Below are 14,376 nucleotides of genomic sequence, written 5' to 3'. Positions count from 1 at the left end.
ATGCACAGAGGGGGTGACGGGCAAAGTGGAGGAGAACCAGAGGGGATTCACTCAATTGTCTTCCTTTGCTCCTTTTCCTTTCTCTTTTTGGGGCGGGGGGGGGGGGAGCGGGCTGCATGGTGTCTGGACTGCATCCTCTTTTTTAAAAAAAATGGTTGAAGTTGGGTCCCCATCCCTCTTGGAGCTCTGCTTATCTGTCCACAATAGATTGCCAGGAAAAAGAAAAGAAAAAGCAGGGAAGGAAGCAAGACGATGGGAGTGCTCTTAAATTGCTTAAGAAAGGAAGAACCATCCTGGAGCAACTCCCGGGTCTGTTTTCTTTAAGACACTCACCAGCGGACCTTTGAGATAGCTGTATGTGTAGTGTGTGTGTGCGTGTTTTCCCCAAAAGGCTGCAGAGTGCCTATCCCCACCTGCACATTTTTCCAGATGCTGCAGTGGAACAAGAGAGAGGGGGAGAGAGAGGGAAGGGGCAGTTGTCCTCTATCAGGCTTGTGCATGAAGAAGGAGAAGCTGCTTCTCTCCCCCAAATCGGCTGACCTGTTAATTGAAAATGAGCAATAAAAGAGAAGCACATTTCTGTACATAATGGAAAGGAAAACACTGAGAAGTGTTGAGGAGCTGAGTGATGTGTGTATAAGTCAAGGAATTCCAGACCGGAAAGATTGTTTTGTATTCCAGTTAAATAAGAACTGGTTCTTTGTGAAGAGTCTGTGAGAATAAAGAATAAACTGGTTCTTTGTGAAGAGAATAAAGGCCCAAGAAAAAATAAATAAAGCAGAAAGATTTAATTAAAGGAGAAGAGAAAGAATGGTAAAATATCCATTAAAGGCACTAAAGGCCTTTCTAATGTTTTTAATTGTAGGATTGGAAATATTTGATTGACTGTATGCTTTAATGTTGAAAAAGAATAATCTTTAAGTGTTCTACAATTAAAGATGATAATTATAATAAACTAGTGACACAAATAAAGAAAGATTTAGAAAGTTGGAAAAATATTCAGCTATCACTAATGGGATGCATGGCCACAGTTAAAATGAATATTTTACCGAGATTTTTATTTTTGTTGCAAGCCGCACCTTTAAATCCTGGTAAAACTTTCTTCCAGGAATTAAACAAACTAACAGCTAGGGTCATCTGGCAAGGAGGAAAAGTGAGGATTAAACTAAAGTCAGTGCAAGATAGCTAGGAGATAGGAGGCTTAGCATTACCAAACTGGGAGTTATACGCACTAGCAGTAACAATAACATGGGTGAAGGACTAGATAGAGTTAAAAAATAAAAGAATCTTGACCTTAGAAGGCAATGATCTGCAAGCAGGTTGGCATACGTTCCTATGGGATGATAAAAATAAAATGCACAAATACTTTCAAAAACATCTAATTAGAAACATGTTATTGCAAAACTGGCTCAAATTTTTAAAAAACCACTGTGAAAATCCCAAATTGGCTATCCCCGACAGAAAGGACGACGCACCCAAATTTTACAGATATGAATAAAGAGTTAAGATACTGAGACTTAATCAATGGACAGGGAAATTTAAAACAATTGAAGAATTGGCAGAACAAAACATGAAAGTTGACTGGCTAACCTACTTGCAAATCAAAGCTAAACATAATAATGATACTAAATTATACGGCATCCAAATGGAACCACATGAATTAGACAAAATAATCCAAAGCACAGAAGGAAAGATGATAAGGAGAATATATAAATTTCTTCTGAAGTATAAAATGGAAGAAGAAATTGTGAAAGAACAAATGGTAAAATGGGCACAGAACTTTGACTACAATATTGAATTAGATAAATGGGGAAAATTTGGGGGGACAAATTTAAAAATGACACTATTGGCTGCATACAAAGAAAACCAGTACAAAATGTTTTACAGATGGCACCAGCATGGTTAGCAAAAATCTCAGTAAATATTTCACCAAAATGTTGGAAATGTGAATTAACACATGGAAATATCACATATGGTGGACATGTGAGAAAGCTAAAAAGTATTGGAAAAGGATTAAAAATTGGCTAGAATCAATAATTGGAGTCAAAATTAATTGAAAACCAGAAGTTTTTTTACTAGGAATAATGAGAATGAAATATAAAAAAGAAATCCAGTATTTAATTTTACACATAATTATGGCGGCAAGGATTGCCTTCGCTCAGAAATGGAAAAATACATTGATACCAAGCGAAGATGAAATATTAAGAAAGATTATGGACTATGCCGAAATGGACAAATTAACAAAAAAAATCCAACGAAAAGAAGAAACAGAATATTATGAGATATGGGAAAATGGTATAGGTGGATGAAGGAAAGAAACAAGGATCAATGAAAGAAGCCAATAAAGCCCAAAAATAGAAGTTAAGATATGTGTGTGTGTGTGTGTGTGTGTGTGTGTTGTATTTGTACTGATAAATAAGGGGGAGTAGTGACCTTCCTCCCATATTTAGGCATACCAGGGGTTGTAACACAAACACACACACACACACACAAACACACACACACACACACACACACACACACACACACACATATATATATATATATATATATATATATAGTGTCTGTGTGTATACTGTGTGTGTATGTGTGTGTGTGTGTGTGTTGTATTTGTGTGTGTGTTGTATTTGTGCTAATAAATAAATAAAGGGAGACTAGTATAGATCTATTTCAAGCTATTTAGCTCTCATCAGCTAGCCATACCCTTACTGGGATTAGAACCTGGGCATACCAGGGGTTGTAACACAAATACATACATGTACATGTACATGTAAATATACATATACATATATATATACACATACACACACACACACACACACACACTCAAGCGAGTTTAAATTTATTAGAGGTAATCGCCCAATGTAGCAGACAGATGAGTAAAATAAGAGGGTTAAAAATGGTGAAACGCAAATAAAATATATTAGAAGGGAAAATAACATAAGGAAAATTGTATTGATTTGAAATTGCTATTAGAAGGAACAGGAAGTTCCCCTTTGTATAAATGTAGTATACCTCTAAGTTCTCTGTGTGTGTATTTTGTATGTTTATAAATAAAGAAATATAAAAAAAGAATAATCTTTATCAGTATAAGCAGAGGTATATTCTTCAAGCTTTAATGCAGTTTGCAAAAATCATTGTAGTAAACTGAATATCACTGTAGAACATCATTTCTCACCAAAAATGCAATTTAATGGAGAGTAAAGTAAGATTTTACACAGGCAAGAAAAAATGTATAGAATAGATGGTGTCTGGTCAACTGGAAGTAACTGTGAGACGGATCTGTGAGATGGAAATTTATCAAACAGATGCAACCTAGAAATGAGAAATTTCTTGACAGAACAATTAGAGAAATGGGATGCCTTCAGAAATTGTGGGTATACCATCACTGGAGGGTCTTAAGAAGAAATTTGTCCATAATAGTATAGGGTTTCATCTCATCCTTCCGCAGGGGTTGGACTAGAAAACCTCCAAGGTCCCTTCTAATTCTGTCACATGACTGCCAAGCCACTCCCACCCAGTCACATGACCGCTGAGCCACTCCCACAAAACAGGCCACACCTACAAAAAAGGTTCTAATTTTTTTTGAAACCCACCACTGATGTGCAGTGAAAATTAATAATAAATGAAATAGGAAAAATCTGTTTTAATAGTTAAAGATATATATAAAATGATATATAAAATTATATATATATGTGTGTGTGTGTGTGTGTGTGTGTGTGCTAGAAAGCTCGTAAGCCTTCTCAATAAATGAAACATGTATAATTGTAGTATGTAACACATTTGAATAGCTGAAGTGTTGATTGTTGCTACATGTTTTTCATTGATGTGGGATTGTACCATAAAGTGTATTTTATTCTGTTTTTAATTTGATTTAAATATAACACATTTGTCTTGTGGGTGGAATTCTACAGAAGAACAATTGTGTTCAACCATAGTTTTATAATGTGTACTAAGATCTCATTTGTGGTGCAATAAATAAATTTCTGGAATAATTTCTGTTTTATGAAACCAGGGAAAAAACGGTAAGAGCAGGACTGTACAGTATGTAAAGCAAATAAATACAATTCTACTGCAAAAATGCCAGATGCAGTGAAAACATTAGCAGTAGTCTAAGATGTACATAAATGATGCGCACAACTGATGTATGTATACAACTCTGTGTATTGCTATCATATATGACTATAATCTAAGGATGATGAGTAATCAAGTCATTGTTTTGTAAAAAACAGAAATCTTGTGATATATCAAGGAAATATGTCCATGCTATAATAACAAATGTATATCATCATTACTATAGATGTGCAAGGTAAATGTTTAATTTGAAAGCCTTTTACAACTTGTATGTAGGAGGAACACTAGAGATTACAGATTTCATCAGTAGCAACAGGCATTACAAGTAAGCTACTGAAATCTTAGCAATGAATTTCTCTTTAATAATCAGCTATCTAAATTGTATCAATTATTATAGTATTTCCTTTGGGTTCAGTCAACTATTTCCATATCATTAGGGTCCTTATTAATTTATTACATTTTAATCACTTCCTTCAAGGAGATTGAAATGTTCTCCTATGCACTGCTTGGAGAGTCCAAGCATGGGTTAACACAGTCTAACTGCCCTAGGACTGAGTGACTTTTTTCTTGACCATGCCTCCCTTTGCCTCATGTACTCAGTCCGCCTGTTTGGACTGTGGCTGGACTGTGGCTGGGGAGCTTCTCAGTTTTAGAGCAGTTACATTGGACTCTCCAACGACAAGCATAGAAGAAATTGAATAAAAAAATTTAGTAATAAGGAAGCAGTCAGTTTCGAGCAAGTATTTCTTCAGAAAACACCAAATCTCTGACTGAGAGGTCTGCCGGAACCCTTTCTCCAACTGGTTGCAAGCGGAGCGCGCAGGAGTGAGTTGCTTGTCCGGTGGCTGCCGGCAAGCAAGGGGGCAGCAGGAGGCTTCCTGGCCACGTTTAAGCCCCAATCGTTCCGGTTTGAACGCCAAGAGGAGCGCTCGAGTGCTCTGGCAGCGGCAGCGGTGCTCTGTTCTACCCAGTAACAGCGGCGACTATTTTGGACAGTTTACGCGCTTTTCACTGCAAACTGACCACCGCGACTGTAAGGCGCCAACGCTGCGTTTTGCGAGTCTCGGAGCCTTGTCCGGGGCACCGGCAAGGCCTGAACTTGACTCACAGCTTGGTTCCTCGGAGGCGGCAAAGAGAGAGAGGGGTTCTGTCCTTCGAGCGTCCCTTATCTCAGCATGGGAGCTGTGGGCGTTTTCTGGCCGGCTGGCTAGCGCCCTTGAACAACTACCAATTGCCCCGCATTTGCTGACTCTGTCCCTACTGAGTCCTGCAGGCCAGTATGGCGGACGAAGTTTTGGCGGCACAGGAGTTGCAGGCAGGGCCCTCCCACAAGCGTAGCAGGGGGAAAGGGAGGGAAGGGCACTGCTAGAAGGGCATCCTCGGGGCCCTTAGGGGGCTCTGACAAGCACAAGGAAGGGCCCCATAAACAAAAGACCCCTCAGCCCCACAGACATGATAAGTCACCTGATCATGTGGAGCCATTGCAAGAACCACCCTCAATCCAGAGGGGGGATCGGGAACCCAGTTCTCCTCAGGGGAACAGGTCACCACTATCAGTTGGAGAAATTTCTAGGGATTCTTCTCCTGATGCATCCTGGGGTTGCCCAGATTCTTCCACTTCATCTATCAGGGAGGACCTGGAACCCTTCCAGGGCATCCTCCCAGCGAAGTAGGGGACCAATTCAGGGAGAGCCAGGAGATGAACTGCTCTGGCTACTTCTCACCCCAGGGAGGACAAGGGTCCAGCCCTGTCAGCAGAGATGAGGGAGATAATTGCGCAAGCCATCTCCCAGGGCATAGCCGAGGGCATCAAGCAAAAGGAGACCCGAACAACTAGTACTCCTAAACCTAGCCCCCCCATAGCCCAGGTAGGGACCAGGCCCCACCCTCTCCTGGCACCTCAGTGGCCATTGAGGAGTCAGTCTGGGAAGAAGGGGAGATTGAAGATTTCGAATTATCGGAGGACAAGGATCTTCCTCCTGATAAACCGGCCTTCACGGGATTGTTCAAGCCCTCTCTCTTTAAATTGATTCTTCACAAAGCCAAAGTAGCTACCGAATTGGGGTCCACTCCTAAGAATGCGACTGCCCCTTTAGCTTCAACTAAAGACCACAAGGAGGGCCTTTTTAAAGAAACAGCCCCTACCCAAGAGTTAATTCCAGTCCCAGATCTATTCATGGACGTAGTTCAAAGACAGTGAGTTCAGCCAGGTACTCTGACCAACCTCAGCGGAGGGGATAAATCCCTTTACTTGGTAGAAGGTAGGATGGAGGATGTGCTGAAGTTGCCCAAGGTGGATGCCCCGGTGATCTCCTTGACTTCCAATTTGAACTTGCCAGCAGACCTTCTGGAAGGTCTCAAAGCTGAAGACAAGAGATCTGAGAAAGCATGTCATAAGATGCACCAGGCGGCCACCTGAGCAATCAGGGCATCCACCTCTGCCTACTTTTTCACCAGAGCATTCCTCCTCTGGCTGAGGCAACTAGATCCAAACCCCCTTCTGGGGGATCTCGGTGGCGGCATGATATCAACAACATTATTACCGCCATTGAATACTCAGCGGATGCTACTTTGAATGTGGCAAAATTCGCATCCAGAGCTCTGGCATCCAATGTAACCTCTCGCCACCTGCTGTGGCTTCGCCACTGGCAGGCAGACATGAAGGCAAAGTGGAAGCTTGCTTCTGCCCCCTTCAAAGGGGGCCAACTTTTTTTGGAGGCTCTGGACAAGTTTGTCATCGAAATGAAGGACAAATGGAAGGTCCTCCCGGACACCCTGAAGAAGAACTAGCGCAAAAGCTCAGGTTCCTTTAGGAAGCAGGGTTTTAGAGCACAGGACCCCTCCCAGGCATCCAGCTCCTCCTCCTATCAGAGATCCTACCCACAGGCAGGGGATAGGGGTCAAGACAGAAACGCCTTTGGGTCACGGGGGAGACCACAGCAACAACAGCATTCCTTTCAGAAGCCATTTCATGGAGGCACAACCTCCCGCCAATTTAGACGAGGAAAGTGACCATCAAAGGGTCCCTCCCATAGGGGGTCGGCTTCAGTTATACGCCAACAGGTGGGAGGAGATAACTCAGACACTTGGGTCCTCAACACAATCAGGAGGTGCCTAGTTTTGGAATTCCTATCCTTTCCCCAAAGGGCGTTCATTCGTTGTCCAACTCCCAAGAACCCCCTGAAAAGGGACCTCATGCAAAAAGAGATCCTCCATCTGCTCCAAATAAGGGCCATAGAACCCGTGCCAAAGGATCAGGAAAAGCAGGGATTCTATTCTATCCTTTTCCTGGTCCCAAAGAGCTCAGGGGGGTGGAGGGCCATCTTGGAACTGAAGTGCTTAAATCAGCATCTGGCCTACAAACGATTCAAGATGCAATTCCTCCACTCCATCCTGGATTGCATAAGACAGAGAGACCTGCTCACCTCAATAGACTTGAAGAAGGCCTACCTGCACGTTCCCATCCATGCAGCTCACAGGCGGTTCCTGAGGTTCCATTACGACGGGAGGCACTACCAGTACAGGGCTCTACCCTTTGGCCTCTCATCCATGCCAAGAACCTTCACAAAGATCCTGGCAGTGGTGGCAGCTCATCTCTGGACCCGTCCGATTCGTCTAGAATGCTATCTAGATGACATCATCATTCACTCCCCCAGCCACGACCAGGCCCAACGGGACGTTCAGGTGACCATACGGGCCCTACAGCACCACAGCTTTTCAGTGAACCGAGTGAAGAGCCACCTCAAGCCGACCACTCGCATCCAACATCTCGGCACCATCATAGACTCCACCTCTTGCCAAGTATGCCTGTCCCCAGACAGGTTGAAAAATCTTCAAAGCAGAGTACATCTATGCTGGCTGTCCAGGTCAGTGCCGATCATCCAACTTTCACAACTCCTAGGCATCATGATATCATGCCTGAAGGTGGTTCCCTGGGCATGTCTCCATGCCAGGGAACTACAGTGGTTCCTCCTGCCAATGCAGAGGGCAAAGGCCAGCAACTCACAGCGGTGCGTAAAATTACCGCTGAGGGTGATCCGCTCCCTATCCTGGTGGCGAACAGCGGTGGTGCAGAAGGGGTGCCTATTTAAGGACAACCGATGCCAGCCTGCAGGGATGGGGGGCACACTGCCAGGGCCAGCTCGCTCAGGGCAAGTGGAACCAGAGAAAGGCCTCTCACAGCATAAACTGGCTAGAGCTGAGGGCGGCCCGCCTCGCCTTGCGTCACTTTGTGTCACAGATTGTGGATGATCATGTACTGTTACTAACAGACAATGTAGCAACAAAGGCCCACATAAACAGGCAAGGCGGTACACACTCCAGGAGTCTCATGGGGGAGGCGGAGTCCCTGGGCAGATGGGCAAAATGACATCTGGCGTCCATAAGAGCGGACCACATATCAGGGTCCAACAACCAGGAAGCAGATTGGCTGAGTTGGCAGACAATCGACCATTCCGAGTGGCGGCTGCATCCGGACCTCTTCCAGCAGATCGTGAGGAGTTTCGGCAAACCGCAAGTAGACTTCTTTGCCACCCACACCAACACACATCTGCCCCGCTTCTTTTCTCGTTACCACTCACCTCTGGCGGAGGGGACGGATGCGCTGAGGTGCAAATGGCCCTCAGGACTTCTATACGCATTCCCCCCCTTCCGCTCAAGTAGTGACCAAGCTGCTGACGGAGGAGGCGGAAATAATGCTTGTAGCGCCTCACGGGCCCAGGAGGTCCTGGTATGCGGATCTTATTAGCCTCTCCATTCGGAAACCATGGAGAATTCCTCAGGAGCAAATCTCCCTCTCCCAGGGGTCCATCTGTCATCTGGATCCCCAGTGGCTACAACTAGCCATCTGGCACTTGAGGGGGAATTCCTGAGGAAACAGAAGCTTTCTGACAAGGTCATCCAAACTATTCAAGTGTCCAGAAGACCTTCTACTATTAGGATATATGAAGCCACATGGGCCACCTTTTCGAACTAGTGTCAGAAGAGTGGTATAAGAGACATTTCTGCTTCAGTACCACAATTACTTGACTTTCTCCAGGAGGGACTGGACAGGGGACTTGCACCCAACACGCTCCAGAGGCAGGTGGCGGCCCTGGCCACCATTCTCACTTGTAACTCTTCTAGACCCTTGAGTCAACATCTGCAAGTCAAGAGCTTCCTGAGGGGCGCGGTGAACGTCTGCCCTCAGGTGATTCATCATTACCCGTCTTGGAACCTGCCGTTCGTTCTAAGGGCCCTAACGGGGGCACCCTTCAAACCTATGCGGAAGGCAAGTCTCCATCACTTGACACTTAAGACTGCCTTTCTAGTAGCCATCACCTCAGCGCACAGAATATCGGAATTGACTGCGCTGTCCGTCAGGGAAGAGCTTTGCATTATGCATACAGATAGGGTCATATTGAGACTTGACCCTACGTTTATCCCTAAGCTCAACACTCACTTTCCCAGATCCCAGGAAGTGATTCTTCCCAACTTTTGACCTAATCCTGCACATCTAAAGGAGAAGCTCTGGCATAAGTTGGATGTAAGGAGGGCAATCCGTATTTAGGACTTTCAACGTTCCGAATCCTTTTTTGTATCATTCCATCCTGGGTTGCTGGGTCGCAAAGCATCATCCCACATGATTGGCCGTTGTTTGCGTGCCTACATTGCCTATGAGCATCAGGGCAAGGTTGCACCACGGTGCGTGACAGCGCACTCAACAAGGAGTGCCGCTACTTCAGCAGCATGGGCGACCCAGGCATCCATCATTGATATTTGTAGAGCGGCCACGTGGGCGTCACCCACAGCATTTATCAAGAATTACAAAAATTGACACCTTTGCCTCAGCCGAAGCCTCTTTCGGAAGAAGGATTTTGCAAAAGGTTGTGGAGGCTACGGACACTCTGGACTCTACCCGCCCTGGGACACAATAGCTTGGGTATGTCCCATGCTTGGACTCTCCAAGCAGCGCACAGTAGAAAGACCGTTGGCTTACCTGAACGGTCGTTCTCTGGGCGCTGTGGGAGAGTCCAAACCCACCCAGGGTCTGCTGAAAGGTCAGGACTATGATCTTGGAAGGACTAAGGAACAGCCGTCCAGAACTATTTCTTCATTTTTAAACTGAATTACACGAGGCAAAGGGAGGCGTGGTCAAGAAAAAACTCACTCAGTTCTAGGGCAGTTAGACTGTGTTAACCCATGCTTGGACTTTTCCACAGCGTCCAGAGAACGACCGTTCAGGTAAGCCCACGGTCTTTTCTATTAGAGCGTCCTGCCCTTTAATTAGCATAACAATGATGTGGTTCCGGCAGAGATATGACATTAAACTGGCTTGAATTCACTTAGTTTCGTGTCTGCAGTAAACCACACCATTGAGGTCTGAAATGCATTGTTGTGTGGGCCTTGAAAAGATCAAGTATGTATTAAAATGCATTTGTCTCCCTATGTTTAGGGAGCTATTTTATTTTTTATTCACTGCTTTCTAAAAAATTGCATATATAGCCAGAAATAGGTCATAATGTATCCAGATCTAATTTTCTCCCAATTATTATTTATAGATACCGGTATTTTTCAGAGAAATGTCATAAACTAGTGGTCCCCAACTTTTTCAGCTCAGTGGACCAGCGGAGGTGTGAGAGAGGGGATGGTTTTGTGTAGGCGTATGTGCTGCTTTCCCAAATGCAGTTTCACTTAAACGTGTGCTTTCCCACCACTTCCACAGCCGAGTTTCTGATATAAAATTACTAAAATGAGAACAAAATTGATATGGAAAAGAAAATTAAATAGCATGTTATTCACAGATAAGCAAATTGATTGCCATTGATTGCAAAGATAATAGAAAATCTTATTGAATGTCTGGGATGGGGTGGAAGTGATGATTTTGCATTATGATTGCTCATAAGTTAGAACCTGTTGGAAATTAAAACCCATGTCTCCTAGAAAATGAAATATTTTAGGAAATATTAAAGGACAGAATATTTCCTCTAAAAGGGAGGCAGAAACTCAGCTACTCCCATCTATGTCAATGCATCATCAAGGCCTGAATCATCTATTCTACATAACAAAGATCTACCCCCTTCATCTAGCAAACAGAAACTCACCACAAGGCACTTGGGAAAATTACATCCGCCAACAAGGCAAATAAGCTTGGACTCAAAGCACAGCCTACAGAGTTGCCCCTGCATGGCCCCACGGGAGTCTGACAACCAATCAGAATACATTTCTTACACAGGAACAGGAAACAGAGAGGTGGGGCCAAATAGAGAGTATAAAAAACTCAGGGACTCTCAGCAACACCTCTTTCCCCCATCTTTTTCTTCACTCAATATCTTTGAAGCATGTGATCCCCTTTTTGCCTAGGACTGGAATGGCGAACCTATGGCACACGTACCACAGGTGGCATGCAGAGCCATTTGTCAGGGCACGCGAGGCGTTGCCCTATCAGCTGGCCAACACTCATGTGCGCTGGCCAGCTGGGTTCAGCCTTTTTTTAAGCCATTTTTCGCTCTCTCCAGGCTCCAGAGGCTTTATAGAAGCCTGGGGAGGGCGAAAAGAGCCTCCCTGCCCTCCCGGAGGCCCTCCAGAGGCTTCAGGAGCTTCCCTGAAGCCTCCGGAGCGCAAAAAAAAGGCCCTATGGGCAAACCGGAAGTTTGGGAATGGACTTCCGGTTTGCTTGTAGCGCCGGTTTAAGCCCTCTGGAGGCTTCAGTGACCTTCAGGAGGCTTCCCTGAAGTCCTGAAGCCTCCGGAGGTCCCTGAAGCCTCCGGAGGGTTTAAACCAACCCTACGAGCAAACCGGAAGTGACTTCCAGTTTGCTCGTAGGTTTATTTTTTGCCCTTCGCAGGCTTCAGGGAAGCTTCCTGAAGGTCCCTGAAGCCTCCGGAGGGCCTTCGGGGGAGGCGGGGAGGGGGAGGCTTCTATAAAGCCTCTGGAGCCTGGGGAGGGTGAAAAAAGCATGCAAAAAATGGGGAGGAGTGCCTCTCAGGCTCGCATGCGCACTGGGGGGTGTTACGTGTTGCATCATAGTGCAACATGCCTGCGCATGACCCCCCTGTGCTCCCCCCCTTATGGCACGCCAAAAAAGGTTCAGCATTGCTGACCTAGGACGTCAAGCCATGTGGTCCTGTTCACTATTAAAACCATCTTTCCGAGAAGCTTTCATGTTTCCAGTGTCTTTTTCCCCACTTGGAACTGAACCCAGAAGGACATTTCTTCCAACAAACCAGTAAAAGAGGAATGGAAAAATCCCTATCTGTAGATCAGTGTTTTTCAGTCTTGGCAAGTTTAAGATGGGCAAACTTCATGCTGCCTTGGGAATTCTGGAATTGAAGTCCATGCACCTTAAAATTGCCAAAGTTGAGAAGCATGGGTCTACATTATATAAGAAGTTGAAACTTACCTTTCCTAGAAAGTGATATATTTTAGGAAATATTAAAAGGACAGACTATTTCCCCCTAAAAGGGAGGCCGAAACTCAGCCCCCCCCACCTTTGTCAATGGGCCATTAAGGCCTGAGGCATTCTATTCTATATAACAAAGGTATGATTAGCCCTCTACCCATCTCACCACTAGGACCTGGGAAGATTACATCAGCTGGCAAGATTCAAACAAGCTTGGGTCTCAGGACAACCTACAAAGCTAGTCATGACCTCTGACAGCAACCAATCAGGATATTCTTCCTGTGCCCCAAGAAGTTCAAAACCCAGAGAGGGCATAAAATCTAGGGACTCTCAGTATCTCTTCCCTTTTCCACCCTGGAGCTCCAAGGCATGTGATCCTGTCCACCATTAAACCATCACTCCAAATGGCCTCCACGTTTCCAGTGTCTTTTTCCCTACTTGGCACTGAACCCAGATGGACATTTCTTCCAACAACTACAGTTTAGGATTTTCCATTCCTCTTTTATTTAGAGTTTGGTGCAATTAAATAAATCAGTTGTGGTTTCTCTAACAATAGTGATTAAAGCAATATGATCCATTATTGGACTTTTTGTGAGACACTGAAATTAAAAGTTAATTTGGACTTTGATGATTAGATATGGGATTATGGAAATAATGTAGGCAAATGTTAATCTTAGAGTAAGAGTTTGGTATATTTGTACTTATATCTGTACCAAAGAAATTTGGAAGTCATTCTTCTTTGGTGTTCCTTCTATTCCTCTTTCTTTTCTACACTTTTACTCGTTTTCTTTCCTGAGCCTTTTCTTTTTTCAAATCTGTTTTTATTTGTTTATCCTTTAGCTTTGTATTTTTTTTTATATATGGATCAAATACTCAGCCATTATAATTCTACATTCTTTATTTATAGAAATCATATCAAGATTTAGAATGAAAAAAAGTGTTTATTGATAGAAGAAAATGTTTGTGGCTCAGGGTTAAATTGTGGGGTCCTTGGTGCTCTCTGAGCTGATGGTTTTCTTGCAGGTGTTTCATTACCAGACTAGGTGACATCATCAGTACTAGAAGGGTGTGAAGTTTGCTCTTATTTTCATATACTAGTGGATTACTCTGTCAGCTTAAATACAGCTTCCCAGCATTCCTTTAGGAACCTCCAACATTGCAAACTGTGGTTATTCATGCTAAAATGAATCCTCTTTACCTGGAGTTTCAAAATTTGCTTTTGCTGGGAAGATGTGTAGTTAAAAGTCTACATTTAATGTACATCTGACTTTGGGGATATTTCTTCATAACCAAACAAAAATGTATTTTCTGTGCAGTTCACACCCCTTGCTTGCTGAATCTGAATGTCACAAAGCAAAGCCCATATTTTGTAATTAACTCCCGTGCCCCATTTTGATTGGCAGAGTGCTGCAGGAGACTGAGTGCTGTCTCACCTCCTGGCCATGCCCACCTAGCCAGTCATTAGGGCAGAGAAACGGTTGTTAAAAAAATTACAGCCCACCACTGGTCTAAATACTGCCTTAGCATGAAAGCTAGCTGGGTGACCTTCGGCTAATCATTCTCTCTCAGCCCAACTCACCTCACAGGTGGTGGTTTTGGGGAAATTGGGGCAGGATGGTGTGTTGGATAAGTTTGCCATGTTATTTGTAAAAATAATAAAGCGAGATATAAACAAACAGAAAAACACAACATTTATATTTAATCTGAACCTGAAAGAGTTTGTTTGTGTCTTTTCCTAACTTCATTACTGAACTTATGGACAACCCACCAAGCTTATTGATTTAACCTTCAGCATCATGTTAAATACAAATTTAAAATGGTACTTCATTCAATCTCATTAAAAATAATAGTTTACTTGACTTGGTCCCAAATCATTTTATTTTTTGCATCAATAACAGTTATAATTGTTTCAAATAACTAGT

General features: G+C 43.9%; 1 protein-coding gene across 1 annotated transcript in view; it reads left to right on the top strand.

Moving 5' to 3' along the window:
- BBS9 (Bardet-Biedl syndrome 9) overlaps positions 1-14,376 on the top strand; it is a 377,930-nt gene that overhangs the window by 362,865 nt on the left and 689 nt on the right. The window lies entirely within an intron of this gene.

This window comes from Natrix helvetica (assembly GCF_964273705.1).
Source record: "Natrix helvetica genome assembly, chromosome: Z".
Taxonomy (NCBI): Eukaryota; Metazoa; Chordata; class Lepidosauria; order Squamata; family Natricidae; genus Natrix; species Natrix helvetica.
This window is presented reverse-complemented; position numbering and strand designations above follow the sequence as displayed.